Source organism: Acomys minous, assembly GCF_964271855.1.
Source record: "Acomys minous genome assembly, chromosome: 10".
Lineage (NCBI taxonomy): Eukaryota > Metazoa > Chordata > Mammalia > Rodentia > Muridae > Acomys > Acomys minous.
In genome coordinates, this window is record NC_140491.1 from 30,220,500 (window position 1) to 30,246,981 (window position 26,482).

At 47.4% G+C, this 26,482-nt stretch overlaps 1 long non-coding RNA gene across 2 annotated transcripts; it reads right to left on the bottom strand.

The window, feature by feature from the left end:
• Window positions 1-8,254: 8,254 nt before the first annotated feature.
• Window positions 8,255-16,848, bottom strand: LOC311606534. 2 transcript variants are annotated; one of them, XR_014782357.1, is made up of 5 exons: window positions 16,640-16,848; window positions 11,889-11,949; window positions 11,406-11,539; window positions 9,943-11,071; window positions 8,255-8,964 (listed from the first exon to the last, which is right to left on the bottom strand). It is a non-coding gene; the product is annotated as an uncharacterized lncRNA (long non-coding RNA). The 2 variants fall into 2 exon arrangements; XR_014782358.1 differs by lacking the exon at window positions 8,255-8,964 and having other exon boundaries at window positions 9,006-11,071.
• Between the last annotated feature and the right edge of the window lie 9,634 nt (window positions 16,849-26,482).

Here is a 26,482-nt window from a genome sequence, read left to right on the forward strand (position 1 = left end):
TAATATCTGTTGTTTTAAGTCAACACATTTGTTGTCACCTGTTACTGCAACCCCCAGAAACAAATGCACACCACAATTTCATTCCCTTCCCACCCGACCCCCTTTCATTTGCTGGTCTGTCTCTTCTGTGCCTGCCTTACTTAGTTTGTAGTTCTTTTTCCTTCCTCTACCCCTGTTTGGGCACTAACCCCCTGCAGACAAGCCATCCCCAGATGCCTTGGGTCTGTGGCTTGACTTTATTTAATTGATCTCAGGACCTCTTGAAGAGCAGACAGTGATCTTAACCACTGAGCCATCTCTCCAGCCCTGTGTCTTGATTTTAAATCCTACAGCTACCTACCCATGTGTTCTCTCATTCTCCTGTCTCTTTGCTCTCCCTATGATCCTCCATTCTCAGAGAATTGCAGCTGACCAGGACACCCTCCCCCCGAAAAGGAAGGCTAGAGAGAAAATGAGCCTAATCTGGTAAGAAAGGATGCCAACAAAGGCATCTTCCATCAAGTGTGCAGCGGATAGGACATAATGGCCAATGGCACATGACCCATGCATCACTCTCAACATGTGCCTCAGTTCTTGCTCCCAGCTTCTCCTTTAAGGAATTTCTTGGACTCAGAAGGGTTCGTTTACAAGTTCTGCAACACCTTGTGTTATCAGGAGTGGGACTTGTCAGTCTGGAAAGATATTTCACTTTTGAAAAGCTGCAGAAAGGAAAGTGATGCTTGTCACATGTCCACAGCCACTCCAGAGGTCAGTGAGTGACAAGATTCCCCCAGAACTGGAGGTGAGGAAGTGAGTCAATCCCAGAGCAGCAACATTGATCAGCCACCTCCCCAACAAGGTCTCATCACAGAGACAAAATGGGCCCCAGGCTCTTGAGCATACTCCATTTGTCCCCCAGGGCCATGTGGATAGGTTTTAAGAGAGTTACAAAGAGCAAATGTGATGTGGCATTACCTGTGACCTGAATTCTGCCAGTCAGGCAATCACTGTGGGGATTTTGGCTTATCCTGGAAGTTATCCCAACTAAGCTTTGTCCTCTATTATTTTCACAAAGAAAGACAAGGAATGTTTGTATGATATGGGCCAACTCACTGGTTCTTGGCAGGGTGCTCATGCCATCAGCATTGACCTTGTGCTGAGGGGGGGTTGAGGGGGAGGGGGGAATCTCCAGGAGATTCCTATTGTCTCCAGGTACAAATACGTTGTCAAGAGTAAAGGCCCAGCAAAGATAGGATGCTCTGGCCCACACACAACTTGACACAGCTTGGAATTCAGCCCTGACGATGTTCATCTGTCAGAAGTCATCTCAGAAGTTGCAACTCATCTTTTCTGTAGCTCTGAAGGGTTGGCCCTTGAGCTCCATAAATGTTAATGCTGAAAGTCACAGCTTGAATAGGAGTGACTTGCTAGTCTGAGGGCTGCTGAGCACCCAATGTCTGATGGAGTCCACTTCCAGGCATCACTCAAGAGTAGGCCCTGGTGAACAAAAGGCTCCAGAAGAGCCCAAGGGAAACACTGAAGGAGAACCCTCCCACAGAGGGGTTCCCTTTCAGATCCTAGATTAGGTACAAACCACACCCAAACCCCAGTTTTCACAGAGAGATCCTTTATTAAGAGGAGAAGAAAAGTTAAAGCAGCTGCTTCCTAACTCAGGCAGAAAAACAGCAGTAAATGACCTTGCAGGTGTAATTTTTAAGAACAGAAAAAAAGGAGGGCTGTGAGAGAATGGGCTAGAATGGGATGGTATATTTTGATTGGGCATGTTAATTATGTGAGCCAAAGGGAGCTTTTGATTTCTGGACAACAATTACTTGGATAGTTGTACCTTGCTAGTCATCTTCAGGAGAGGAAATGGCCAAATAAGGGAATAGACGTTGGTGAGCTGGCTTTAGGAATGTGCCCTAATGGTTTTTAGCAAGGCAGAGGCAATGAGGGAGAAGGCCAAGGCCTGCCAGAGCCATGCTTGCCAGCCTCAAGCTAGCCAGAGTCCCTTCAAGCACTACTTCAACCATGCTCTGTGGAGCCTGTGGCCACGAGCCTCTGAGGCTTGGCCAGCCAGCTGCCATGGGATCACATACTTGCTTTTCCTCTCTCTGGACAGCATGGACCTTGAGGATTTTAATACCTAGCAAGCTTTTCTGGGGGCATCAAAACAACCTTAGAAGTCCAGGAAACAACTGCCAGAGGATGACTAATTGGAAGGAGAGAAACCACAAGCATCAGAGCCGGAAGGACTGAATCTGGATCCCAACTGAATTATTAGCTGTTTGTCTCTGGACAAAAGATTTCTCTGAGCTCTCCCTGAAAAGGCAGGGACACTGGCTGCCGAGGGGACTTCTCTGAGTAAGGACCATCCCTAAGTGTTCTTCACCCTTCCTAGGAGTTGTCATCTGGTTGTTGGACTGCACCCAGGCATTGTCACGGTCAAACCTGTGGAACCTAGGGGATGACCACTTCTACTCAACTGAGCTTGGAACTTTTTGCCTTAGCCTTAAAAGGAATATATTCTACAGAGTTCTTCTAAAGGCCCATAAAGTAAAGGCTTAGCTGGTACTGTTACGACGTAATGGGATCTCTGAGCAAAGGGGTCTAGTGGGAGGTGTACAGGTCACTGGGGGCTATGCCTTCAAAGGGAACTCTAGTCTCTGCCTCTTTCTCTCTTCTCTCTCTATTGAGAGAGCACTTTTGCTGTGACACAAAGGGCCAAAACAATTGGCCAGTTTATCATGGACTAGAACTTTCAAATGTGAGCAAATAAACCCCAAGTAAACCTTTTTCTTCATCTCGAAGATGATTGTATCAGATGTCTGTTATAGCAGCATAAAGATGACTAAGACACTTTGTTAGCCAGGAGCCTTAATTCCAAATGCAATCTCAATGTTATGCAACACACTTATCCAGAGATCTGGAGGTGGGGGCTCAGGACATCTTTGGAAGTGCCTCTGCTCTGTTGCAGCAGAAGTCAGGGCATGGTCTTTAGATGCTAGAACTCACTGTGTCTTCCTGGGTGAGCAGAGATCCATCTATTCTTTTTTTCTTTCTTTCTTTTCTTTTTAAATATTTTATTTAATTTTAATTTATGTGCATTGGTGTAGGGGTGTCAGATCTTGGAGTTAGAGACAGTTGTTAGCTGCCATGTGGGTGCTGGGAATTGAAGCCAGGTCCTTTGGAAGAGCAGGCAGTACTCTTAACCACTGAGCCATCTCTCCAGCCCCTCTTTCCTTTCTTTGAACATAATTCATGGGCCTGCTCCCTGTCCCATTGCCGAAATGTCAGAACTCATCACTGCCTGCCACTTACAGATAGAAGTCAATGGGCAGAGACAGAACTGAATCTTCAAAGATGCTCTTTATTCCGAGATCAGCTGGCAGACTATCACTTTAAAAGCATTTCCGGTCTCATCTCTTGCTAGGGCATTATAAGGGAGAATCAGGGGAAAGACTGAGACACTGGCCTTCCTGGAGCTCAGGCTCCTCCTGTGGGGGCGGTCAGCCATGAAGATTTTCCGATGTCCATGTTTCATTGCCATCACTTGCACTCATCCCTCAGTGAGTGTATGGGCTCAGTCCCTGCTAGAAACACTGAGTCTGTCAGTTGCTGCTGATGTTGGCCTTGTGGTCCTTTAGGGGCATCTGGATGTGAAGGGGTTAACACAGGACAGACTGACTTGGGAGGTGCATGCATGCTGAGCCATTGAAACCTGTGGGCACCATTTCTCCTGTACAATGCGCCTATGCGCATTACAACTTGAAAGCGTCCCTCTCTGTCCTTCATGTCCCCCAGATGTTTAACACTCTAGTGTCCTCAAGAGTGAAGACATAAGTACCTCTGTCTTCCATGGGCTTAATCTAGAAAACTTTTAGATGCCTAAAGTACGAGGTAACATTCTGATGTTTCTGATCCTCCCTCTCTCTCTTCGGGTCCTAATCCTGCTTTGCTTGCTCCATGTCAGAGGCTATAACTCCCCAAGCTGACGTAATGGAGTCACTGAAACTCAATTCCTCCTCTCCTTGCCCCCACAGGCTTGGAAGTTGGTGTGACCCCTTCCCAGCACTTGCTTTCTCCACCCCAGGAGTTTCATAAATCACCTCATAAAAACGTATTTACTGGTTCCCTGGACATAATAGCAGACTAAACTGCTCAAGACACCCTTGAAGAATCCACCCAGAAGACTTTGAGAATCATGCTGCTGGTGTGACAGCAGGGTTCCCAGCGTGCCTTTCCACCCTCTGCCTTTCGACAGTGTCTTCTGTAATTAAGACAACCGAGTCCCCTCGTTTTTATTGAGTTGGATGGCGAATCACAGAATAAATGCTTTCCCTTGCACTTTAAAAGGATTTAATAGGAAAATATTTTTCCTACATCCTGTTTCAAGGGGGAAAATGTGATCTTAGGGACGTTTTATAGTTCACAACAGGATACTGAAGGGCATTTGGTTCTGCTTTAGTTTATTATGACTGTGTTTCTCTAGCATGAAGTAGTCTTCGTGATTATTTAGATAAATCTATAGATAGCCACAGAACTAGGGAAACCTAGGGCTGGAAAGGCATTAAGTATTAGCCAGACCAACACTCTTCCTCTCTCAGATGAGGACACAAGTGACTTGTCCAAGGTCACGTGTTAAGCTAGTGGGATTTCTTGTGGCCGGATTATTGAATGCCCTGGAACCATCTGTGTGCTGGAGGTAGGGGTGGCTAGCATAGCCTTTATACAGAGAGACCTGTTTATCTCTGAAAAGTTTTTAATTTGGGAACTGGAATACTTGGTGTGTGTGTGTGTGTGTGTGTGTGTGTGTGTGTGTGTGTGTGTGTGTGTGTGTATGTGTGTGTGTATCTCCCATATGTCTATCGTATGTCTAGTTAGTGAGACATTAAAAAATGGTTCTGTTGTTTATCCAATATATGGCGCTGGCTGGGTGCAGAAAAATATGAAACAAAGCTTAAATTTCTGCACTGGAACAGGACAAGAACTAACAGACAGAAAAATGCATACAAAGATAATTATTATCATTAAATGTGGCCATGGAGCATCTCTTGGTCCCTTCTCTGTTGCTACATTAGAATATCTGAGAGTGAATAATTTATAAAGAATAAAGATTTGTTCTCTCGGTTTCATTTTTGTGACAAACTATCCTGATGAAAAGCAACTTTGGGGAGAGAAAGATTTATTTGGCTTATAATTCTAGGTCATAGGCTATCACTGAGGGAAGTCAAGGCAAGATCTCAAGCAGCTGCTCATACCACACCCACAGTCAAGGGCAGACTGATCCAGGCAATTCCCGTTCAGGCTCTCTTTCCAGGAGATTCTAGGTTATGGAAAGTTGTCATTTTACACTAACCACCGCAGTTCACACAGTTCTGGGTGTTTGGAGGCCCAAGATCAAGGGGCTACATCAGCTTGTAGCCTTCTTGCCCCTGGAGACTCTGCAGAATCCTGAAGGAGCGCAGTCATCTGTGAGAGCAGCCTGTACAAGGAAAAGCCCTGCTGGCCTTTCTACAGTTCCAACTCATTAACCAGTGAAGATCTAACCCATTCATGAGAGCAGAGCCCCTCCTGAAGACCACGCCTGCTGCTGTTCCTCAATACCTCACGATGGAGGGTAAGTTGCAACACAGGCTTTGAGTGAGTTTTTTTAAAAAATCTTGTTTGTGTCCTGCCTGTTTGTTTGCTTGTTTGTTTTGAGATGTAGTCTTGTTTTGTTTTTGTTTGTTTGTTGTTGTTTTTTTTTCAAGACGGGGTTTCTCTGTGTAGCCTTGGCTGTCCTGGACTCACTGTGTAGACCAGGCTGGCCTCGAACTCACCACCATCCATCTGCCTCTGCCTCCCGAGGGCTGGGATTAAAGGCGTGCGCCACCACGCAAGGTGAGATGGAGTCTTTTAACGGGTCTTTGGATGGCTGTCATCTAGGGATTTGCCAAATTCATTCTGTGATACAGGGAGGAATTGACCGTCCGGGAATGAAGAAGGCAGGAGCGGGGAGAGGCTGTAAGCACCAGCTTGATTGGAGAAACGGAACAGCCCCCTTCAGGAAGGAAAAGGCCCAGAGCTGGGAGTCTTCCAAATGAGCTGGGGTGCCACAGGGCCCTGGACCATCTCCTTCTCCCTTCTTGGCCCTTTTGTCTTCTCCTGGGGGACTCGTCTCAGCTGAAATGTTCTCTGAGAAGAAGAAGCTGCCATCTTAAGCAGCTGGCTCCTTCCTACCTACTTTGTTCCCTTCTCCCTCAGTCTCTGCGTGTCGCTCAGGTTGGCCTGAAAGTCAGAATCACCCTATCCTACCACAGAGAGGTGGGATTACAAGGGGCCCCTTGCCACACCCAGCTCAAATTGTTTTTAATGAGATCGCTAAGATGCCTGCTTAGGGGTGGGGTGGAGGCAGGTGGGATGTGACCAGGAATGAGAAAGAGGGCTGGGAAGATACCCCAGTGGGTAGTCTGAGTCCCCGGAATTCATGTAAAGCTGGGAGCAGAGGCACATGTCTGTAGTCCCAGTGTTCCTATAGCAAGACGGAGGCAGGGGAGTACCTAGAAGCTGGAGGTCCGGCTACTCTGGGCTAAGTGAAGAACAGAGCTACCCTATCTCAAGCAAGGTTGTCCTCTAATGCTAAAGAACACACGCATGTGCACACAGATGCATACAACTTAGAAGCCTCACTCCTGCAGTAGAACTGTAGAAAAGGGACCCTATCTCTTCTGCCTGTCTCAGGCATCCCAGGACTTGGGGGAACTTGGCGCAGGAAGCTGATCTTAGTCTGATACTGAGGGCAGGAGTCAAATAACACTCAGTTCGCCAGGCGTGGTGGCATACGTCTTTAATCCTAGCACTGCAGAGGCAGAGGCAGGTAGGTTCAAAGCCAGCCTGGTCTACAAAGTGAGTCCAGGACAACCAGGCCTATTAAACAGAGAAACCCTGTCTCAAAAAACAAAAAACAAAAACAAAAACAAACAAATAATTCTGGGTTCAAATCTCAGTCATTTGTTAGTCCTGAACTCTTTAAGCCACTCTAATAAAACTCTAATAAAACTATCGGGTGCAGTGGCACACACCTTTAATCCCAGTACTTGGGAGGAAGAGGTAGGTAGATCTCTGAGTTCAAGGCCAACCTGGTCTGCAGAATGAGTTCTAGGACCACTAGGGGCTACACAAAGAAACTGTCTTTAATACATACACACACACACACACACACACACACACACACACACACACACACACACACACACTTAAAAAAAAAGTGCTGATTTGATAGGCTGTTGTGTTAAACGAGATGCCCACCATATAAAGAGTAAAACACAGGTTCTGCTCTGGAGTTACTGATAAAGGATCCTGTGCATCTGTGTAGCAAAGAGGACTGACGGCTGGGGCTGGGGCTGGGGCTGGGACTGGAGCTGGGGCTGGAGCTGGGGCTGGGGCTGGGGCTGGGGCCGGGGCTGGGGCTGGAGCTGGGGCTGGAGCTGGGGCTGGGGCTGGGGCTGGGGCTGGGGCTGGGGCCGGGGCCGGGGCCGGGGCTGGGGCTGGGGCTGGGGCTGGAGCTGGGGCTGGGGCTGGGGCTGGGGCTGGGGCTGGGGCTGGGGCTGGGGCTGGGGCTGGGGCTGGGACTGGAGCAGCTACGGGAGGTGGGCATCTCCTTCAACTTCGGGAAGGATGTTTGTGTGGCTTCCAGGCCTTCATCTCCTCCAACCCAAGGGTGTCGCACAAGACAGAAGACTGACACAGCACCCCCGGTCTTGAGTTAAAGGAAGCCCTTGGGACACGCTCAGCCTCTGTGGTCTGGGTAAGCCACGGAGAACGTTCTGGGCTTGCAGTGTTGTGCTGGCGAGCAGAAGAATGAGGGGATGGGTGGAATGAAAGGGCTCGGGTGTTTGAGGCAGTGGGAGCGAGCAGCTGTTCCCCATTTCTGCTTTAAACACAGTGAGAGGTAATGAGTTACGCTGAGGCATAAAGGATTTAGGCTAAACAGTAAGAAGAATTTCCTGAATGTGGGTGTTGTTGGGCTTTGGAGTGAGTTACCAAGGTGTTTGGGAAAAGGGCAGTGTCCTTCTGGCTGCGGCCTGGGGGCCCTTGGGGTGGCTTTGCTCTCAAGTCCTCCTAAGCGGGGTCATCCTTGATACTCCTGGACCCTTCTGCTCGGGCCTGTTTGAGCCAACCCTATTGTCGGAGACCTTGATCCACCCCAAGAGGACTGTGGTGCTAGCCAGATCATTGCCCCAGGCCATCTGCAGCTTGACATTCCACAGATGCCATGGTTGCTTATGTAGGCTCCTCCAGTGACCAACATCTCTCTTTGAAATTTATTAAGAAATTCTCTGTAGGGCCTCTTTCACCAAAAGTGCATTTAATAAAGCTTGGAATTTCCTCACAACACACTTATTTAGCTGATATATTTTTAGGTCTTGGTTATTGCCCGGCTGCACTTTGCCTTGCAGGCCCCAGGGCAGGCCAGCACAGCAGGGCTATAGAGGCTGTGGACAACCAGGTTCTGAATACCTGCTGGACTTCTCCCAGGCAAGCATTTAGGAAGCTTTAAGTGAGCTACTGATGTCTGTAATTGTTCTTCCAAAAGGCAGGCAAACCGAGGCAGCTATGAGCTTCCTGGGGGAAGGGTTTTCTATCCACCTATATCCAACAGGCAGTTCAAGGTGGGTTGAGTTTCTATTGTAAAGCCAGTCTGAAAGTGAACAGTTCTCCCTCCAAGGAGGCTTTTAAAGAGCTCCTATGCTGGCTGCGTATGCATTCCCTATGTGCCTGTGTTGTTTTGTCCAAGAACCTTCATTTATTACTTCATTTCCAAAGTTCCTCGCTGTCATCATAAGATTCCCCACCCCCACCCCATGTCAGCTGCTTCCTGGAGACATGCAGGACACTTGCTGATCTGCTATAGTTGCTGCTGGGGAAGGAATGGCGAGCGATGGCTCTCAAATCCAGCAGTCAGGGAAAGGGAAGGGCATTCCTTTTCTTCAGGGTTCCCTCCTGCATGGGGTCAATGAAGAGCATATGAGGTTGTGGGGGGTGGCAGGGCAGACACTCTAGAACCAGCCACGCTCTAGAACCCACCTTCTCCAGCACTCAATTGCCAGCCTCAGCCTACAGGGAGCACTCCCCTAGCCTTCTTCCTGCCTCTTCTTCTTGGTCTACACTCCCCTAGAAGCTCTCAGCAGGGGAGAGGGGGTGGGAGGGTGGCGGGGGGGGGGGGGCGTCCTACCTTCCCTCCTGTTGTCATTTGTCTCCTTCTACAGCTTCTAGAAGGACTTTTCTCTGTCCCACTACACACTGCCACTGGTGAACAACAACCTCTTCTATCTGTGACATCAGTCTTCCTTCCTCCCACTTGGTCCTGTATTTGTCCTGGCCTTGGGGAGTGCCGGGTTTCAAGGAGTTAAGGGTGAGAGGGTAGAGTGTCATGTCCTTTCCTTGTAGCAAAATGGGCTGAAAGCTGGTGCTAGGGGTGGTGGCCAATCCTTAAGCAAAGCCTTACAGGTTCCAAACACAGTCCGCAGCATCTGATGGAAAGCAAGTTGCTCAACCCCTTAAACGTAGTAGTCCTTTCCTGCCATTCCTGTTTTACAGGTATGAAGAACTGAGACATAGACCTGGGTAAGACACTCACTCAAGATCACACAGGTAGGAAGTAACAGACCAGAAACAGAAAATGACCAGCTCAGCTCCAAGGTCTAAAAAGACACCTCAGGAAGATCAGCCAGGGCAGCATCCATGAGTCACCGAGGTGAATATGTAATGGGGCTGGAGGGACTCTGACATCTCTCCTCTAGACTCCTGTGTGACTAGAGCCCCCAGGCACCCACCCACGTGAGGGTGCTTGCCCAGCTGTGCTTACTGTTTGCTCAGCATCCCTCTTGCCTCCATACCATGCTCTCACATCCTTATTAAACCGCCTATCCCACCCCAGGCACCTCCAGGCCTAGTGTAGACTTCCTGCTCTGGAGTTACCTTCAGTATGAAGATGTCTGTCTCCTCATTATGCACTTGTGGACCGTGCTGGAAGCTCATGCTCACATCCGGGATCTCCCAGGATTTGGCTCAGAGAAGAAAAACTGATCAGGCACTGGGATTGCCTGCAGAGCAGGAGGCAGCCGCTTCCTTCAGTCTGACCTGCTTGTTTCCTCCCCAGCTCTAGGAACATTCCCCTCAAGGAATATAATTTACATAAAATAGTTTCCAAACTTATTAAGGGAGCAGACATCGAAAGGAAACCCACAATTATGGAGTTTTGCGCACTCAGTGTCTTTCCACTGCCCGGGGTATCATCTTCCTGAATTAATGAGGTCTGGGCCAAGGCTGGAGCCCCAGAATGTGCTCCAAATTCAAGACTTCAGGGCGCTTGTCGTCCTGGCTGGGGCAGGACAGATGAGGAAACCTTTGGGGCTGATCTGTGTTTTGGGGATGTGATGACAAACAGGAAGGGATGGACTGAGGCCGGGGTGTGGGCAGAGGTGAGCCATTCCTGTCCCTCCATCCGTTCCAGTGGCATACTTCTCCGCCCTTTATCTACCCTTTTATCCACTAGCCGCTTGCCCTTTCCTTGTTCTTAGAGGCAATAGAAGCAGGCTGTCCGAGGTCTAGAAGCTAGAACGGCCAGGAGAAGAAACGGTTGGGTGGTGGCAAAGTGTGCCCAAGGTGAGATGACTTTCTGCCCAAAGGCCACTTGCACAGACACCCTGGCTCTGGAGTCGGACTGTACTGCGTTTGTTTTGTTTTGTTGTTCTCGCTTTGTCGTTGAGCGGAAATACTCATGTATACCAGGCTGGGCTCAGGCTCCCTGTGTAGCTAAGACTGACCTTGAACTTCTGCACCTTCTGCCTCCACCTCCCGAGCTCTGGGATCCTATGCACGCAGCACCACGTTCCGTTTCAGCACTGCTTTTGCACTCCAATTCATCCAGTTGCTGCTGCTGACTCGCCCCTTTCTTTGTAAGCTCAGACTCGCACTTAGCTGCCAGGGTCGTCGAGGGGGTTGACTGGTGTTGTGAGTAACTTGCTCCTGGCACGGTGCCGGTGCCATGCATTCTGAGCCGGTTCTTAACCCCTACTGTGTGTGGGCTCTCTTCTGGCTGCAGCGGCTGGAAGAAAATGGAAGGAGGGGTCTGGCATCATTAAAACCCTCCTTGTACTTACAAGCCTTGTCCTAAAACATTTGCACAAGTTCGAGAGCACCATACAATTTGTCTAAACTGTGGAGAGCCAAACTGAAGAACAGAAAGCACACGAGGGCCAGAGGGTCTCGGGAGAGGAGGCTCCCAGGGTTTTCTTGTCCATCCCCCCTCCCCCCACCCACCCCCGAGCACGGAAAGACGCAACACAGAAATGAAGAGAAGCTTTGGTGTTTGTTTGGAGAGTTCATTTTGTACGCGCCCCGCGCCCCATAAGCTGTTTACAGAAAGAAGTAAATGTGACCTGATGTTTCAGCTCCAGGCTCAGTGTCCCAGACATTAGCGAAACCCACAGGGTGCTTTTCTCTTCTGCAAGCGGGGCTCCACCTCCCCGACTGTCTGGCTTCCTTCCAGTGAAATAAGATGCACAAACTCTACCTAAAAACATTTCATGAGCGATGTGCCAGCCTCGAAAACACAGTTCCAACAAAACCTCAAGAGTGCAGCATCCGCCCACCATCTATCCAGCCACCTACGCACACTCTATCCACCCATCCACCATCTTTCCACCCACCCACCCATCCACCCATCTATCCCACAAAATTTGCTCATTGACAAGGCCCTGCAAGCACCGTGTGTTAGGGACAAAATGGTAAAAGATGAACATTCAGTGAAGACAGAACTCCAGGGACGCAGTCATGAATGGATGCCCAAAGTGTGGTCCTCTCATCTGGGATGGGAGGGGAAGCAGATCAGGGTGCTAAGGCTGCTGGAACCATCCACTCACAGTTTGCTCCTCCTCCCTTTTCTCTCTTCATTCTTCTTGCCACATTTTCTGTTGGAAATAACTAATAGAAGTGGAATGAGACAAAACTCAAGTTGGACACACGGATCTCTTCTGGAACAACACCAGCAAGAGGTAGTTTCCCATGGCTGGCCTTCATGCCTTCGTTTCCCAAGGCTAGGATTATGGGCCTGGGCCAGCAGACCTAGTAGGGACTCATTTCTTCATGGAAAGGTTTGTAAACGTTTGTATGCCCCAATTAGTTAGCTCAGCAAATCTTTACAGAGCTGTGAACCCCAGGCCAATCTGACATAGCCCCTCCAGAAGCCCTTCTCCTTTGAGGTCACCTCTTCTTGTCTCATTTTTCTACACTGTACCTTCTTTTCTCAGGTAGCTCTTAGTGACATCTCCATGTCTCTCCAGAACTGAGCTTTGCCTTTAAGTGTGGTCTGACTCCTGTCCCTGTGGCCCCTTTATTCTGAGAACTGTGTTCATATAACAAGGCTCTGGGAGCTCTTAACAGTTTTAGCAGCAAATCCCATTCCTGAGGCACAGGGCTGACATCCACAGATAGTCCTCCCATCCTTTCATACACACACACACACACACACACACACACACACACACACACACACATACACACACACCACCCACCAAGACAGGGTTTCTCTTTGTAGCCCTGGCTGTCCTGAAATTAGCTCTCTAGACCAAGTTAGCCTTAAACTCAAAGATCCACCTGCTTCTGCCTCCGGAGTACTGGGATTAAAGCTGTGCGCCAGGACACCTATCTTGTGTCACTATGCCTGGCTCCTCACATGTGCTTTGAGGAAGCTCATTTTCTTCTCTGTCTCTCTTGTGGGACAATTTTCAACAATGTTCAGAGTGTAACGCCTGCCCTTGCTAACCAGTTCAGAAATGCCACTCGGGCCTCAGAACCCCAAGACCCTCAAACCATTGTCCTAACACACAGCTCCCTACCTTATTTGGGGAGAAAGGAAGGACCATGGCTGAGACCTTTGTTTCTTAAGGCATTTCCCCAGATTCTACCAGGTGGTGTACTGTGTTGGAATAGCTATGATATTAATGCCTTTATTAGCTTCTCGTGTATTTTTATTCTTGTTTACATAGCTCAAGAAGACCTAGCAACTTCATCTTTTATCTGAAAAGAGAGAGAGAGAGACAGAGACAGAAACAAAGACAGAGAGACAGAAAGGGGAGGGAGAGAGGGAAGAATTGGGGTGGAGATTGTGTTATGCATGAGTGTTTGAATGCACCCCAAGGAGCCTGCCAATGAGTTACTGAACATTCCTTCATGAGCTAGCATCACTGATACACACACTTTCTCATTTTGTACCGTTTACCCAATATTGCCAAGCAAAATTTATTCTTTGGGGCACCTTTTTCCTAGATGCCACAGAGAAAATTGAGGCAAATAAATGTGCCATAGAGGGTATTTACCCTATTCTAAAGTGCCCCAAGGGTACCCACTTCTTAAACTGCTTGGTGATTGCCAGGCAGCAGTATTCAGTATGCAGAGAGGGCTGCTATAAATGGATCCATTTGACTAGCTCTGAAGGAGGCCTGCAAGGACCTGGAAATACCCAGCCCCTCCTAACACACCTTCTGTTCCTTCTAAATGTCCACTGGATAGCACTAAGTACAAACATGCCACGGGAGCCCCAGAACTCTAGACCAACATTCCTTTACCTGTGGGTTCTGACCCCTTTGGGGTTGTAATGACCCTTTCACAGGGGTCGCATATCAGATATCCTGCATACTAGACATATACATTGTGATTCATAACAGTATCAAAATTATAGTTATGAAGCAGCATAAAAAATAATTTTATGACTTGGGGTTACCACAACATGAGGAATGGTATTAAAGGGTCACAACATTAGGGAGATTGAGAACCACTGGGCTAGACCGTAAGCCATTAGTTACAAGTCATAACTTCCTCTCTTGTTCTTGGGTGGGAAGGAAGGACCATGGCTCAAGTCTCTGCCCTGTCTCTACCCAGCAGAGCACTGTGTTGGGTGGCAGAAGCTGCCCTGTGATTTGTGGCAAGAGTTGGGTAGAGTGGAGCCCAGTGGAGCCTTTAGAGATTTGGCCTCTGGGAGAAAAACACTTACTGTGACTAGAACACCATTTTCATAGGATTATTAGAGAAATCAAATCCATAACAGCCATGAAATGTCTAAGTCAATGCCAGGCTTCTAATGAACATTCGTAACTGTTAGCTATTGTGTTAGTTAAGGGTACCAACTAATAAAACACACACACACACACACACACACAGACACGCACACACACCCAACACAAACTCTCCTGACTGAAGCCTAGACAGAGGAGGGAGCATCTAGAAGTGGGTATTGCAGGCATTTGAAAGTGAAGACGAATATTGCTGAAATGCTTCCGCTCCCTCCCTCATGGTTACAAGAGGGCTGTCATAGCTCCAGCCATTGCATCTTTGTTTAGCACCACAGAAAATGCCTTCTCAAGCGACTGCTGGCATCACGGACTGGGAAAGAAAAGCTTTCCTGGGAATCTGTGAGAACATTTCTGCTCAGGTCTCAAGCATCAGAGCCAAGTCACACTGCCATCCTCTTGCTGCAAAGAAGCAAGGAACATAGGACAGGGACAGTCCTGTGGCACCCAAGTCACAGGTTCTTGTCAGGAAAAGAGAAAGGGCTGAAACATGACAGGCAAGAGCATGGCGGTCATTCTGAACCCCAGTCACTTTCTGCCCATCCATCTCACACTGGCAGCCATTACCAGGGGCTCATGCAAGTTGTAACAGTGTCATCAAAGTCCTCTACACTGGAAAAGAGCGGTCTCCCCTGACCCTTTCCTGTCCACCTGGATAAGTTTCCTTTTGTTCCTCATTCTTCAGTAAGCCTGTGCCAGTCACAGTTGCTGAGATTGCTTCATAACAAACAACCATAAGCAGAGATAAGTATTTCTGTCTTTCTGGAGACCTGCATGGCAGCTCAAATGGCTCTTGTCTAGCATGTGCACTCAGGATGCCTCATATCTACCATGACCTAAGTAACACTTTCTCTTAGGGGAATGCTAGTGCTCCCACGAGGACAGCATCTCCAGAGGATGCTGCCATCATGAGAGAGTACCCAAGTTAGCTTAACTCAACTTGGCACGCCTAGAATCATCTGAGAGGAATTGCCTAGATTGGATTGGCCTCTAAGCATGAGTGTGAGTGTGTCGGGGAGGGGGGAGGTCTTAATTTTTTTTTTCATAATGTAGAAGGACTTAGACCACTGTGAACAGCACCATCCCTAGGCAGGTGGTCCTGAGCTGCTTGAATGAATGAATGAATGAATGACAATGAATAATAGGTCCAATAAATGTTACAGCTGCTCTCAGTTCATAATCTGAGGTGAATAGGAGCAGAAGCTGAGGGGTGAAGAGCTGTTCCACTTAGGGCTTCTGTTACTGTGATAAAACACTATAACAAAAAACAATTTGGAGAGGAAAGGGTTTATTTCAGCTTATAACTCTCAGGTCACACTCCATCACCAAAGGAAGCCAGGGCAGGAACTCAAAGCAGGAACCTTAAGACAGGAACTGTTCTTCCTATGGCATCAATGAAGATTTACAGATGTCTTTCTTCTGCTCATACAAACAGCAGAGAATCAGCCTTAACTGTTCTGTGCATCCCACAAACCTCATACATCTAGAATTTTAGGACTGTATAATGCTTGTGAGAAACTATGTTTTTAGAACAAAAGAATTGACACTGATGTGGATCAGACCTGACAGGATTCATTCCTCTCAGTAGGTTGGACACTGTGTTTTTATATTGAAATTGCCCCACCCCAGAAATGAGTAGGTATACTACTTTGCTTTTCTGACTTCTTATCATCATTTTCAAACATTTACTTTTCTGAGTAAGAAAATATTGCAGGCTTCTCCACCCAAGGTATGTGAGATGATGATTTCATTAGAGCAGTGGTTCTCAATGCTGAGACCCTTTAATACAGTTCCTCATATTGTGGGAGCCCCAACCATAAAATTATTTTCATTGCTACTTTATGACTGTAATTCTATTACTGTCGTGAAATGTAACACAAATATCTGATCTTCAGGATATTTAATATGTGAACCTTGTGAAAAGGTCATGCGTCCCCTACAAAGGGATCGAGATCCACAGATCGAGAACCATGCATTAGAGTATAGTGGAGCTGAAAATTCCTAACAGCTAGTGACATCCCCAACCCACTGTTTGTGGGAGGCTGATCTGAGTGCATCTGTGCTGCCCAAGATGCAGAGCCAGCCTGTGTGCGGACCCTTTGGCACACTGGAGAGCAGTAGAGCCTTGGTGATTATGCACTTGCTATATTTTTCCCCCAAGTCTGATTTTGAACTCAGTATCAGGGATGACTTTGAACTTCATTCCTTCTGCATCCACCTCACAAGTATTGGGATTATAGGTAAGCACTATACCAGCTTATGTAAGTAGCTTATGTAAAGCTATTATGGAACCCCAGGGCTTCTTGCATGCTAGGCACACATGCTACCAGATGAGTCATGCCCCCAGCCCACTGCTGTACTATACTCCTTACTGTTATTTTACAGTATTCTCCTTTTTTGAACCAAGCTCTCTGTAACAGTCTGCACTTTATACTAGCAGTGAACTCTGTCTCTTTTTCATGATCTCTCATTGACCTCGTTCATTTTCTCCTGGGCTTGATCCAGTCTGCTTTTCTGGTGGTAGCCTAGGAACCACAGGTACTTACGCTTGCGTCCTATTGGCTGGTGCGTGGTAAGCTATGCGGGCTAGGCTCGGTCCATGTTGTGGGCAGACATCCTCTCCAGTGAAGAGCTCTAAGATGAATTGAGTACATTCTAAGGTGCCCTTATGACAAAACCATCCAACAATGCCTTGCGAAGAACAGACACTGGTTGCTAAGTGACATAAGACCAGATGGCTCTTCAGTTGCTGGTACCCTCTTCAGTCTTGCACTGCCTATCCCGACTTTCACATCTCCCTCCCGGACATTTGAGCTTTTGACCCTCACAAACATCATAACCAGGTCTTTGTCTGATGTGGTAGAGCAAGGACTCTGGACACAGGTTCAGTTCGCCTTCTCCTAGGTAGAGGGAGGGGGCACAAAACGCACACAAAAGGGTGTGGAGCCCTGGTGTGGCTCTGAATTAGGTTACCGACTCCTGTATATTTCACAATGAGAAGTAACCAGAGCTCAAAGATGCTGAATAACAAGCTCAAAGATGTTCCGCTGGTGGGTACCAGACTTGGATACCTTTGTTTTGGGGGCCCAGTTCCCAGTGCCACTCACCTTCCCTTCCCCCACCTCCCCACCCCCATCCCCCTTCACAACAAACTTGAAATCATGACAGCATCTCCCCATTACAAACAGCCTTTCCACTACAAAAGTTCTGAAAAGATTTTTAGAAAATACTTTGATTTTTTTTTTTTTTTTTTTTTTTTTTTTTTGCCCCTACATTAATCACAATAGCTGTGATTTCTTAGGAGTGACAAGCTTACTGGGAAATTCTTGCAAAGTGAGAAAATCTAAATCTTTTACCTGTAATGAGATTTTTAGATTTAATGTAATTAATTGAGCAATTTAATATGTTGACACGGTGCTACCTTGTGTGGACATTTAATTAAACATTTATTAGGTTCGACTTTGCAGTTTTCTTTTCTCCCCGTTGAGCCAAAAAATACTCTCCCAGTTCTCCAACATTTTTCTTGGAGAGCCCTGCTCACTGTTGGCGAGTGCCCGACTTTGCCTGAGCCCCCACATGTCAAGTCCAGGCACACTTTTGGGTGTGGGGTGCCTTGGTCCTTGAACTTGGGCTGGGAGCTGAATGCCTTTCTCAGCACTGCTAGGCTGAGTACTCCAGTGACACCATAACTTAAGCAGATCTTTGCCTGACTCAGTAGATCAAAGGTTCCTGTTGGCACAGATTCAGTGCATCTTCTTACAGGTAGAGGTTTGAGGGACAAAATGCGCAAGAAAAGAGTGTCAAGCCCTGGTGTGGTTCTCTCAGGATGCTGACATGAAATATCCCCCAGTGGCTTGGGCAACCGATGCATCTCATAGATCTGGAGGCTGAGGCCTAGGAATAAATGACCTGGCCAGTTCCGTGTTTGGAAGGGCTCATGTCTGGAAGGACTTAGCTCAGCTACTTCCTTACAGTGTCCTCATGCTGCTGAGAGAGAGAGAGCCATTTCTCCGATCTTTTGGTAAAGACTCTAGTCCCGGCCACAGAATGCCAGGATGACGCTGTCTAACCCTAACTGCCACCAAAAGCCCCTTTTTGGAGACATATGACATCGCCACAGGAATTTGGCGGGAGACACCTGCGGTCCATAAGATGGTGGTACTGCTGACGCTGTGGTCTTTGAGGAAATCTGTGCCCCTCCACGGGCCTCAGCACCCTCTTCAGGAAAACGAAGACTGAGCAGACCTGCTGCTCTGGTGGGTCTGCGGAATGAGCACATTGAGAAGGCTGTCTAAAGGCCTGCCTTGGCAAATGAGTCAAGCAGATACTCCCAGAGGGGAACCTTGTCACTGTGGGTTTTCCAGCTGTGGCCTCAACACCACCACCCTTGACTTCTCCTGGAATCCTCAGCCTTTGCGACCCACATGAGCCCCGGGCATCCTCAGTGTCCTTTCCTGTAGAGAAGATGGGGGCACAGAGGGCTCTGGGTCATTACAAGCAGAAGTCAGATGCTGTGACATGGAGGAGAAATTTTTATTTGTTAAATATAATTAACCTGTTGGCTTGATTGGGGGCTACGTTGCAATTTGTGTGTGCAGCTCAGGACAATTTTCAGGAGTTGGTTCTGTCCTTCCACCATGTGGATTCTTGGGATGAACTCGGGATGACCATCTTGGAGACAAGTACCCTGAACCATCATCTTGCTGGTCCCAGGAGAATTTTTTCTATCTGAGGAGTGGATGGCTATGTTCTTACCTTCAGCCAAACCAAGAGCTGACAATGGTAACCCAAGGATGCTGTTTTGTTGGTGGTGGTTTTGTTTTTGTTTTTTTGCCAGAATTGCTTGAGGGCAGAGAGTAAAGATTTAGAAAGTGCAGGCTCACCCTCCTCACCCATCTTCCCAAAGCCTCTGGGAATTTAGGAGATGGAGAGCTAGCTCTGGCTGGGATGCAAATGTGCCTGATGACTCTCAGCCAGCCCCTCGCCATCTTCAAGCCTTTGCTGTCTCCTTAAAAAACCATAAGGCTGGGATTAAGGCCTATAGCTTTGTGTGTGGAGTGTTTTCCTAGTGCGCATGAAGTCTTAGGTTCAATCCCCAATACTGCAAAACCGAGCATGTGGCATACCCACAACCACAGCACTGTGGAGGCAGAAATAGGAGGCTCGTCACTATATAATGAGTGTGGGGCTAGCCTGGGTTACAGGACACCCTTAGAGACACAGCCAACCAAAGCAGAGTTCCTCAGGCAAACCCAGGGGCAATCCTGTGAGGTGGAGTGGCTCACGGGGTCTTATTGGGGACAGCAGTTGCACAGTTGTAGTAAACCCTGCTAAGGCAGTTCTTCCTGTTTCTCTGGATCGTGTTAGAGCACCTGGGCTAGGTCCTGAACTGAGGGCACAAAGCAAGAGTTGCCCAGGTTGGACCAGTGAAAGTGAGATGAAGGAGATGTAAACAGGTTTTAGAGGGCTCCTTTTGCTCCCCAGTTACGAGCCAGCCTGGTGCTCAGCGTCAGCAGTCACTAGCATGAGCAGTGCTTTTTGCTGTCCAGAGCAGCTGTCACATCCTTGAACCCAGATGACCCTTCCAGGCACCCTGCTGGCTGAAGCGGACATGTCTGGGAATCCATTCAGTGCCATCAGCAGATCTAGGATGGAGCACAATAGCCCCATGAACTATTGTTGCTTCACGGCTCTTTGATTTTCTTAGCCTCTTTTTTTGGTGCCTGCCCCCTGACTCCTTCTCTTTTGTCCTCGAATATATCTCCTCCTTGTTCTTGATCTCACCCTCCCCCAGTACACACACCAGGTCAGGAGGAGAAAGCAGTGTATCCACCCCCAGGTTTCTCACTTTTGATGTTCACTCTGAGCAAACAGAAGATGGCTTCAGGGACCAGCATTCTGGCTCAATTTGGAGTGACCTGGCTGGGTCACTGTATCTCTCCTCCTTTGTAAAGATGACAGCTTTGCCTGAGGTGACATCTGTGGAAGTTTTACATTCTTCAGGGCACTGTGCTCAGTGACAACATGCAAGCCACTGCCCCTGCAGAGGAGAGATGTGGCTTTACAGTGACGACCTGCCTAAGGTCACCCTGTGGGTAGGTGATGGAGTCAGGATGCTATCTGATCTCTCTAGTCACACATCAAAGCTCACTGCTCACATGCTTGTAAAAGCAGCACTGAGATCTTGTGTGCCCTTCATCCAGTTTTCCCTATCAGGGCATCTTGAAAAACTATAGTTCAATATTACAACTGAGACGCTCATTCTGATACAACCCACCATCTTCCTCAGGTGTACCTGTATCGGGGTGTGTGTGTGTGTGTGTGTGTGTGTGTGTGTGTGTGTGTAACATTCACATCATCCCAGTCACTATACAGGGCAACTTAGTCACCCTTCAGTCTCCTCATCTACTCCTTTCCATCCACAATTTATCCTTTGTAACTACACGTCTATGATCTTGTTGTTGCAAGAAAGTGCAGCGAACAGAAGCATGCAGAAGTATGTGCTTTGGGGGTGGGGCGGGGCATGACTTTTTCACTCAGCACAAATCCCATGAGATCAATGATCTCAAGAACCCTCCATGGCTCCTGTATTAGTCAGGGTTCTCTAGAGTCACAGAACTTATGGAATGAATCTCTCCATATAGAAAGAGGGATTTATTAGAGCGACTCATGGGCCATGGTTCAGCTAATTCAACAACGCTTGGCTGTGAGTGGAAGGTCCAAGAATCCAGTAGCTTTTCAGCTCACAAGGCTGGATGTCTCATCTTCTGTATATGCTGGAGTGCCAAAGAAGCAGGCAAAGAGCAAAAGCTTCCTTCTGCTAAGTCCTTACATATAAACTTCCAGCAGAAGGTACGGCTCATGTTAAAAGTGTGTCTTCCTGCCTCAAGATCTGAAGTAAAGGCTTGCATCTTCCAAAGGTGTGTGTCTTCTCACCTCAAGTGGGTTCACCCACTTCAAGCCAAGCAGAAAATCTCTCCCAGGTGTGCCCTCCATTTCTGGATTGTAGTTCATTCCAGATATAGTCAAGCTGACAACCAAGAACAGCCATCTTAGCTCCTCTGTACTGTTTCGTCACATCCGGTGGCATAGAAAGACCATCCCTCTGAAAGAGGGCATCTGAATTTTTGATTGCTCTCTATGGTAAGGAGTGATGCTGGAAACATATGTAGACACATGGTTGTGTGAAGTTTTCATTTTTCTGAGAGGCCATTGATAAATACTCACCTATCCTTAGTCCATAAAATTCCTTTCTTGTTCTTCCAAAAATATCATTTTGTGAGCCCTCACCCCTAGTTGAGGAACTGTTGACAGCTGATGGCTGCCAGTTTTCTTTAAGGATGTGGCCCCTTGTAGGTTGTGCATGCTCAGTAGCTGGACTCATACTCATGACTCTATGGGTAGCACAAAGGACAGACTGGACTCAGTGTATTCTCTAAAAAAAGCAATATCTAGAGTCAACTTGGGAAAAACAGCAGGAAGAATGGTTGTCAGGGCTGGTGAGGGTGGTATGTCTCTGTGTTGGAAGGTTAATGTTCGATGACTATAAAGTTTCAGCCATAAAAATAGAATGTTCTAGAAGAAAACATGGTGCTTCCGTTTTCTCATTTTGGTATACATTTTTTCTGGACCTGTTTCTGTGGGCGGTGTAGGGTAAGAGTGAGACCGCTCCCAGTTCTTTCTCTGAGGCTTTTTGGTTAATCAAGACAGCTAGTGAAAAACATCTCTTTCCCCAACTGAATTAATGTGGGGACTAGATTTTGAATCAAGGAATTCAATATACACAAGTCCACTTCTGACTTCTGGGTGCCCCCGCCCCATTATTGTGTTACGGCCACACAGATACTAAGGTTTCATCAAAAGGCTTGCTGCCTGGCACACGGGTGTCAGAAATTACGCTTATTTTTCACGACCGTCTTCGCTGTTGTTAGCTGACTACATCTCTATTAGGAAGTTTTAGAACTAGTCACTTTTCATGAAAAACAAAAGAAGAACCAAAAACCTTAGCTTGTGTTGTTGTTGTTGTTGTTGTTGTTGTTGTTGCTTTGCAATGCCAGGGGTCCAGCTCAAGGCCAGTGCTCTACCTACCCCCTCCATCTAATCATTTTCATCTCCATATCTAATTTGGGGTCTGAAAACCCAGATAAAAGTTTGAAAAACTTTGACAATATTGAGTCAGTCGAGAAACACTTTAGGTTTCTCAGACTCTCTAATCTATTACTCCTCTGCGATGTTAGTGTTATGGTATAACTGACGACAGATAGTAAACATGTAAACAAGTGGGTGTGATTCTGTCCTGATTCAGTGTTATTTATAAACGTGAATGGTGGTTGGTTTTGGCTGGTGGGTGCAGTTTGGCTGCCTCCTGGTTTAGATAGCTTGTGTTTAGCTTTTCTTCCCTTCTGATGTTTGCAGTTAAATCTGTGTTGCTGCGGGTCTGGAGAGATGATGTAGCAGTTAAGAGTGCTACCAGCCTTGTGGAGGACCCAGGTTTGGTTCGTAGCAAACCTGTGGTACACAGGAAACCTTGGACCCGCATTGCATAGGTAACAACCTCCTGTAACTCCAGCTCCGGGGGATCCAACAGCCTCTTCTGTCCTCTGAGTTCACCTGCACTCATGTGCACTTTTGAACACACACAAATATACATATTTAAGAATGAGTAAATCTTTAAACAATTACAATCTAAACTTCCTCGTAAGCTCTGCATCAGCTATTGGTTGTTTTATCTTCCTCCTCCTCCTCTTCATCACCTACTCAAAATGCTTTTTTTTTTTTTTTTTGTCTTTGTCTTTGTCTTTTGAGACAGGGTTTCTCTGTGTAGCCTTGACTGTCCTGGACTTACTTTGTAGACCAGGCTGGCCTCGAACTCACAGCAATCCGCCTGCCTCTGCCTCCCAAGTGCTGGGATTAAAGGCATGCACCACCACATCTGGCTTCAAAATGCTTTTAAATGCCCACCATGGCTTCTTTTTTTTTTTTTCCACTCACAAATTATTCTGGCTCCATCTGGACTTGCACACACTTGGGGGCGCTGGCTATGTGTTACCTGTTTTCAGCTTAGTGGCACTGTGGATGCATCCCTAGATGAGAAGAAGCTTTGCAAAGATGCCAGGTCTCCTCTATGGCACAAACGGTGCAAACCTACCACGTGCTCCTGGGAAGACTATGCATCCTGCAGTTGCTGCTTTGTGTGTTTTTATTGGACCAAATTTGCTAACCATCCTCAAATCTCCTGCGTCTTTGCCAGTTTGAGGGCCTCCCTGCTCTTCCAGTAACAAAGCAGTAGACTAAAACTGTTAGTATTACCAGGAATTTCATCATTTCTCATTTTCTCTGACTCTTGTTACACAATAGTCTTGTTCATTTCTTACTCATTCTTAAAGAATTTCATACCATGCTTTTGAGCAAGTCTCCCCCTCCCCCCTCTCCTCCTATAACCACCCTCTCTCCTCCCTTTCTTCTCCCTCCTCACGCTCACGGGGTCCAGTCTGTGTTGCGGAAGCACTCCTGGAGTTGGGGACTGGCCTGGGTGTGGTGGACTTACCAGGGGCCCCAGCGGTAAGGGAAGCGGACTCTGCTCTCCTGGCAACTAGCAAAGGCCAATAGCTCCTCAGCCAGGGTGAGGTTCCATGCCCACGTTCCCCATCCATGCTGGCATTTTGTCTGGTCTGAGCTTTTGCTTGGACTTTGAGCACGCTGTCAAGACTACTGTGAGTTCCTGCGTGCAGCCGCCATTGTTGTGACCAGAATGCATTGTGTCCTTGATGCTATCCACCACTTCTGCCTCTTACAGTCTTTCTGGCCCTCCCTCCGTGAAGACCCCTGAGCTTTGCCTTTCTCCCAGTGGTTGTTTTATTTTATTTTATTCTATATAGTTTACTTTTATTTCATGTGCATTGGTGTTTTTGCCTGTAAGTATGCCTATATGAGGGTGTCAGAAGCCTTGTAAGTGGAGTTACAGACAGGTGTGAGCTGCCATGTGCTGGGAATGGAACCTGGTTTCTCCGGAAGAGCAGCAGCCAGTTCTCTTAACAGATGCCCCATCTCTCCAGCTCTTGGTTGTTTTAATTTTTGAAGCTGCATTGTTAGCTGTGTGCAAATTCAAACATTTAAAGATCATTTTATTAAATTGCTTTAATATTGTGCAATATGTCCCTTAATAAAAATTGCCTTAACATCTTACATGTTGTAAAAAAAAATCTCTATCTGTTGTAATTATATAATTGTGTTGTTATATTTTAAAATGTCTTAGTCAGCTTTACTATAACAAAATAATATCTGAGACAGTCAACTTAAAAAAGAGAAAAGGTTAACCATGGCTCATAGTTTTGGTGATTTTATTCCAAGGTCTATTGACCCATTTGCTTTGGGCCTGTGCCCTGGAAGCATATTGGGAAGTCTTCTTACCTCTGCCTAGTGCAACATGTATATGTTTTTTTTCTTTCCTTGAGGCCCAGATGGACAAATGTGACCTCTCTGGAATCCCCGGGTCAGTTTCCCACACAGCTGTGGTGGTCAAGTGGGAACTGAATCTGGACATTATGTTATCCCCTTGCAGGATATTTGTGTTTAATCTCCTTGCCAGGCTGGGGAAGGGCAATCTAAGCCATCCTCGGCCATGTAGAGAATTTGAGGCCAACCTAGGCTACATGAGACCCTGTCTCAAACACTAGGCAAACAAGACAGCAGATATCTCAGTGATGCTGGAGGATGCCAGGGAAAGTTCTGGATTGAGCCACTTCTGTCATTGCCACCATGGGCTGTCTGGTGGTTTGCTCATAGGCAGCGACTCACATGGGCTGGAGTCCCTGGCCCTGCCAAATGATGATACACACACTGCAGCTTTTGAGTTCCACACTTTGTGTTCATGTAAATGTCACAGTCCCATCTTACAGTTGGAGAGTTAGCTTCAAATGGGTTCTGGGCTTCCACAGCTGTACCTGGAGACCGACACAGCAGACTATGCTCAAGACTCCCTTGATGAAGAGAGCCACATGACTGTTTGTTGCTGAAGATGCAATAAAGCTGGTCCAGTGCTGCCATTTGAGAACCAGTCCTCTCCCGCTGCCACCCATGCCCTCACATTCAGGAGAGTCAGCCTGTTTCCCTCTTGTTTGCTGTTTGTTGCAAAGGTCAGGAAAAAAATGCTTTCTGCGTACTGAAGGGAAGCTGTTCTGTTCCATGCTCACTTCAGTGAAGGTCATTAATGGAGCACCACTGCCTTTAGTGGGCTGGTGACATTGGTCCCTGGCACACAGGAAACACTGACTCCTGTGGCTTGCTGTTCCCATATATTCCTTTCCACCTTCCAATGCGCGCTGTGGAAGGCCAAGAGAAACACCCTCCTTATAGGAAGTAAGCACAGCTGTGGCCAACTTGACCTCAAGGAAGGTCCTGAGGATTCCATCCCGGATGGGCCTTGAAAGAGCGTCTGGGGAGGACTGGATCTGGGGCCCATTGAGAAGACACCTCAAAGCCACTCAAGCAGACATTGATGTCAGCCAATCCCAGCTTTTTCTATCTATCTATCTATCTATCTATCTATCTATCTATCTATCTATCTATCTAATCTACCTACCTGCTTACCCAATTATCCATTTATTTGAGACAGGGCCTGGCACTGAACCTAGAGTTCATGGATTTGGCCAGGCTAGCTGGCCAGTGAGCTCCAGGGATCTACCTGTCTTCACAGCCAGCACTGGGACTGGGACTACATATTCTGTACCCAGTTTTTAAGTTTTATTTATCTCGTGTGTTATTATTAGTGACAGTAGTGTGCCGTGTGCGTGTGAGCACACATCGTGGTGCATGTGAAGAAGTCACAAAAACAACTTTCGGGAGTGAGCCAATCCTCTCTTCCCACCGTGGGCTTGTGGGGGATCAAGCTCAGTTGGTGGCCCGTGCAACAAGTGCTTTTGACCCCGTATGTATGCCATTTTGTCACTAGCTTTTATGTAGGTGCTGAGCACCTGAACTCAAGCTGCTTGTATATATCTTTTAATCCCTGGAATCCTATTTTTTGGGAAGTACTGAGTTAAGGAAAAAGCAGTATTCTTTGCCTGCCTTTTCCATAGCTCATCTGTCTGGACAGGAAGAGAACATAGCTGAGTCAGCTTCAGGGTGCAGAAGCTGAGAGAGATGGAAGGAAAGGCTGCAGACAGCCCTGATAACAGTGTCCAGGAGGCTGGAACTTCTGCTCTGGAAACAGGGCACACCCCATCTAGGAGAAGGAGTGCTAACAGCTTAGAACCTGGAGATGGCCGAAAAAGCTGAGACCGTGGTGGATGTTAGTCCCGAGAGATGCTGGGTGCTAAGTGCTGGAGAATACGCAGTACCTAAGCCACAAATGCCCCTGTGCAGGCTCAGGACTCTGTACCATATTGTCC